The sequence below is a fragment of the Sapajus apella genome, unplaced genomic scaffold, assembly GCF_009761245.1.
Source record: "Sapajus apella isolate SASKATOON/1434 unplaced genomic scaffold, GSC_monkey_1.0 scaffold3, whole genome shotgun sequence".
NCBI lineage: Eukaryota > Metazoa > Chordata > Mammalia > Primates > Cebidae > Sapajus > Sapajus apella.
Window position 1 is genome coordinate 54,858,521 of NW_022436943.1, and position 6,203 is coordinate 54,864,723.

Consider the following 6,203-nt stretch of genomic DNA (forward strand, 5'->3'; position numbering starts at 1 on the left):
ACACTGTAGTTTACGGACCTAGACTACACCATCCACCAAGGACTTAAGTCCCCTGAAAAAAGCTGAAAGGAAGTGAAGAACTGCATGAGCTTTATGGTCCAGACCTGAAAGTAGCATATACCTGTGTACATGTGACTGCGTGTGCTTCCCCCATCTTCCACATGATCACAAGACAAAGAGGTAGTAAGAGTCTAGGAAGCCAAACTCACTTGTTTAGCAACCAGCTCTCCCATTCTCTGGTAACTTATCCAGGAGGACTCACCCACTCCCACAGGAGGCCATTAATCAATTCATGAGGGATCCACCCCCATGACCAAAACACCTCCTCTAGGCCCCACATCTCAACTCTGCCACATTGGAAATCAAATTTCAACTTGAGTTTTGGTGGGAACAAATCATATCCTGCTCTCATGAGGGATCCTTGTATGGAACTGGTCTGGATAATGATAATGATATTATATGTAGGACACTCTAAAGAATGAGGTGACATGTCCAGAGTCAGCAGTGAGGACTCCCACTACACCAGATCCTACCCAGCTGCCTCAAAGTCTGAGAAGTCAATGACTCAGTCTCCTGTAACCCAACAGCAGCACATCTGTTAGAAATGAGCCTTGGGTCATATAGGTGTATTTAAAAGAGGAGAGTCAGAAGCCCCAAATCTCCCCTTTCTATCCTTTTTACAAAGTTGTTCCACAGTGGATAATTGTAATTTCTGCGGAGAAGACAGCATTCCAGACAAAACTGGAAAAATATCTTTTATATCTGCATTAAACTTCAATTAAACTTATGTTCAGAAAAAAATACATAGGAAATATGCAGCTACTTGTGAATATAAATCAGAGACATTAAATTGCTCTTTTAACAAATATTTGGACACTCAGTGTTATAAATAATTATATAGCTTATCTCACACAAAGGAAAATTAAAGGAAGCAGTTTGGGCTTGAGATCCGTTTAACTTTCAGTGGGCTTGTTTGTTTAAAAGACAAGCCCAATAAAGTGGCTGCCTAAATTACTGCATTAGGAGAGTTTCCCAATGGCCCTGGTTGGCAAAAGGTAGGGTCATTGGGAAACCACCTTGACTTTCTGTGGTTTCTGAAATTATATTTGTGAAATTCTTTGGGTGAATTCAAAGATGTTCATTGTTTATTAGGACTCAGTAACTGTCATAAATTCAAATTAACACTTTGGTGGAGTTCGTTTATCAGAAACCTGAGTATTGAGAAAATGAGATACATGGCCATCCAAAGAAGAGCTCCATTGTTAACCCTGATAGACATCTCAGGTTATCTTCTGTGACCCCATCCACTCGAGGAAGAGTATAATTTTGGATCAAGAACAAAAACACTGAAGAGCTTCAGAAGACAGACTGGGGTGGAGGGGTTAGGTGGAGAGAGGTTTGAAGGGAAATCTTAGTAATTGTGGTTTTTGCTATAATGGCAAAACCTCAATTATTTTTGCACCAACTTAATAGAAACCCTTGTTTCTTCTTGACGAAAGTCATTTTGGAATTTTTGGCCAGGAGAGGTTATTTTTCTATTGTACTTGTTCTCCCTTTGGCCTTCTTTTGGGAGATCTCATTCTTTCTCTTACTCTATTCCTTTACTTCGGTCTTTCATTTTTTTCCTCTTGGTGTTCAACTACCAAGAAGTAAGTATGGAGCATAGGGTCTGGGGTCTCCTCATGTATGAAAGAAGGGAATGAGAGCAGCAGAGGTCAAGGACTACCATGAGTTTGCACCCCAGCACCCACTCCTCCTTCTCCTCTCTGAATCCAACATGTTAGAGTGAGGCTAATTGTATTCCTCTGCCCAGTCCCGCTAAATCAGAATATTTCCATTCCACTGGCCAAAGGAATGTGCTCAAAAATGAACTCCTTGACAATGAAGCTGCATCCTAAGACTTCTATGGCCCAATGCCTCTGGGATTTTTAAACTGTGGGGTATGAGTGATGGCCTGCCTGAAGCTACTGCAAGGAAAGAGATGCTTGATAAAAAGTATTCATGAAGGAAAACAGAACAGAGATCTCTGGATACTAAAACTAAAGTCATAATTTGGTACCCTGGATCCAGCAATGCCTGAAAGAAGCCAGAAAGAACTACCTCTGTAATGTATGTGTTTCTGAAAATATTCATTTTAAAGAACATAAAATATTTAAGCATTCTGGCATTTGGAGCCATTAATCTCAAGTGATCAAAATATCAGTGTCCCTTCTACTAAAGATGGCCTATAATCCAGATCAGGGAAATGAATCCTAGTTCATCTGGCCCAGACAAGGGATAAAAATCATGCACAAATTTACGGTAAAAACCCCGGCTCCCATGAAGATGGATCCTTGCATAAAACTGGTATAGATCTTAACCATGGCAATGGTTGCATAAGCATGAACTTGTGATAAAATTACATAGAACCAAACAAACACAAATATACACAAAAGTACACAAAACTAGTGAAAACTGAATAAGGTCAATGGGTTATAAGAATGTCAGTTTCCTGGTTGTGATAGCATACTACAGTTAAGCAAGATGCTGCCTTGTAGGGGAAGCTAAATGAAGGGTATACATCATCTCTCTATATTATTTCTTACAAGGAATTATAAGAAACATGATGTGTGAACCTACGATTGTTTGAAAATTTTTTAAAACGTTAAGAAAACACTCATAATCACCTTAACCCCTGCCTCTGCTGGAGCTGGTGTTGTTCAAAGATGCCAGTGCTACTCCACATAATCCCATCACATGACATATCACAAAGCATTTTGATAACTGCTTATGTGTTGGTTTCCCCCCAGTACATGGTGATTCTTGAGAGCAGGGACTATGTCCTATATCATTCTGTATCTCAGGGTCTAATGTGGAACATGGCTCACAGTTGGTGATCAATAAATGCTACCAAGCAGTCACTGATTAAGCTTTCTGCAGATCTCAATTAGCAGAAGGAGTGAATAGAGGAAGCTTGCACATGTTGCAAGACATCACTCCTCCCACTTCTCTTATCCTGTTTTGAGGAAAACTATATTCCTGTCTCCAGGGAGGCTAAGTAATTAGGAGATGCCTTCAGCCACAGCCTGGAGCCTTGTGCCATCCCACTAAACTTAGCTCACTTTCTTCAACTCTCATTCTTTTCCTTCCCTCTCAGCAGAAGCCAGTCAACAGGACTGGCAAGACCCAATGGCATGCACATTTTCAGAACTGACTGAAACAGGGGACAATGAAAGCCTGATATCCCTTTGGGAAAGGAATTTCCTCACTTTTCAAAGCTCACTTCATTTCCACCACCTATAAATGCCCCATTTTCCAGTTCCTTCCACTGAAATCTTTAGATATCAATTGTAATGCACCTTGTAACTCAGTTACATCTTTTTCTCCCTCATTCACCAAAGTCAAAATTAAATAACCTCCCTAGGACCTGAGATTTTACCTCCAGATGTTAATAATTCAGTACATATTTATTGAGTACTGTGTGCAAAGTGGAGTATTACAGGCTGTGGGAGAGGCCAGAATAAATAACACTTATGGAAGCAGAGAATGTCTATTTGGAAGAAGCTTTGGGAAGCATCAAAATTCCTGTTCCAGAAAAGAAAACTGAGACCTCCATGGAGCAGAATTTTGCACCTAGGATAGTTTTTGTGGTGAAGGAGCTTACAATTCTTCTGAGGAGATAAAGCGTACATACAGGGAAAATTAGGCAGTATCATAATAAAGGTTCTGAGTCTCTATAGGCTAGTGAATAATTCAATGAGCAAACGTGGACTTCAGATGACTGTTCGTCATCATCCTCATCATCATCAGCAGCAGCAGCAGCAACATCAACTTCACTAACAGCTATTACAGGCTACTAAATTCCAGGCACTCTAAGTACTTTATGGGTTATATTTTATTTAATCTTCTCCCTCAATGTAAAAGAAGGTTATGATTAACTCATCTCAAAGATACGAAGTTGAGATTCTAAAGGTTATGTTTTCAGGTTCTGGAGTCAAATTTTGTCTGCCTTCTTTTTCTACACTGCCAGCATTTCTTAACCTCTCTAAGCTTCTATTTGCTGATCTGTTCAGCGGAGAGTTAGGAGTCATTAAGTTGCTATTAGAGTAACCTGAGTTAGTGCATGAGAAGTGCTTAACAGCACACCTGGCCTACTGTTGGTACTACTGTGAAGTCAACTGTTAGCATTATTGTCATTGTGTTGTGTTGTTGTCATCATTATTGTTGCAGCTTGTTTTTGTTAGTGGCTGGAGTGGGCTTTGAGCTGTACCTTTAGAAAATGGCAAAATGCAACCTGGAAGAACATGAAGACGGTGCATTTCCAAAAAGGTTGGTATGATTAATAATATTAATGTTATGATAACAGTAAACACTTCTATGCATTCACTGTGTCCAGCAATGTATTTTTAGGAGACAGTGATTAGAGTTGGGTGTCTGGAACAAAAAGTCTATTGTGAAGGAGATCTAAGCAAGAAGGTGGAAACTCATTACAGAAAGCATAGATTTCCAGCAAAGAACCCTGAACTGAAAGTTTTTTTTTTTTTTTTTCCCATTTATTTATTTTATTGCATTTTAGGTTTTGGGGTACATGTGAAGAACATGCAAAATTGTTGCATAGGAACACACGTGGCAGTGTGATTTGCTGCCTTCCTCCCCATCACCTACATCTGGCATACTGAAAGTTCTAAAGTGTGTGGTTCAGAGGTAGTGCCCGCCCCCTCACCTGAAGGAGAGAGACAGCTTAGCCCCTGGGGCTAACCCAGCAAGGTAATGGGAATGTCTTTAAACAGAAGGAAGTGAGGTAGAAAATACATCAGAATCATCTTAGGAGAGTGTCAGAGAGAGCCGGAGTGGCATGTGCAAAACAGGCCCCAGAGCCGTGGGCCCATGGGAAAAGTGTCAGAGCCCGGGAATGCTTTAGGCAGGGCTGAATGTCAGTAGAGAAGGCAGATGGGGAAGTTATGAGTTGACATGAGAGGTGTCAGGATGCACTCTGCATATTTTCTGAGATGGGCAATTGCCCAATGCCTGCAGTATGCATTATGTGGATCATCTAGTCTATTTAAAAGATTAAAGTAGGATAAAAGCAAAAGAACAAGGTCTATAAGGCCAATATTTATCCACTCATTTATTGTTTTATTCACTTATTCTCTTGACACTTAATGAGCACCTACTAGGTAGTTGTCCCTCGGTGGTTGAAAATTTAATGAGAAACAAGAACAACCTGGTAATCAACAAGATGCCTGGCACTGTATCAGGCCTGTTAGACAAGTTAATTATCCCTGATCCCATAAACAATCCTATGTGGATTTTTATGTTACCATTTGTTGACAGAAATTACTCTCAACAATGGAGCAATGACTAGGGCTCAGAGTAGTGAAGTAACTTCCCCAAGAGTAGTAAGAAATAGTTTATCCAGAATTTAACTCAGCCAGTTGATTCAAACATCAGAAGAAAATTTAAAAAAGAGAAAAGGAAAGAATCTCCCCAGTTTACATTCTCAGAATCTCCTAGGAGCTCATTTCTAAAGTGGCTGTGGTTAAATTTAGCAGCTGACAATTGCTTCCCAGTCTAGTGTGCATGGCTGACTGTGAGATTTTAGGATTCTGCTCTTTGATTAGGAGAATCAAAACAGGCTGCTGAGCCACCCTAGCCCTGCATGATGGGGGCTGGACTGGGGAGTGAGTCACCCAGGAAACCATCGTGAATGTCAAGCACAAACATCCCAGAATAGCTGCCCACTGGGCATGGGACTTCAATAGCTGCCCCATAACTGCCAACGTGTGAATTGGAGATGGCAGTGAGCTTGACAAGAAGGGTCTGGGCCAAAAATAATCCCTGTTGGCTCCAGAAGGCTCCTGGAAAAATGAGAGCTTCAGGTAGAAGCAAATTGGAATTACTGGAAGCAATGAATTCAGTTTGGATTGAAAGGAGCTCCATCCTGTGTGCTACCCATGACCAAGGCACAGGGCATGTTTGACCTGAGATTGTCTTGGGAATTGCAAGGGCTTTTTTAGAAAGTTTAATCTGCCAATATAAGGTCCTAGGCAACAAAAGATATGAAACTGATTGGATTCAGGAACTATAATGCTCATTAATCATGAGAAACAAAGTAGGCCTACATGAAAGAAAGAAAGAAAGAAAGAAAGAAAGAAAGAAAGAAAGAAAGAAAGAAAGAGAAAGAAAGAAAGAAAGAGAAAGAAAGAAAGAAAGAAAGAAAGAAA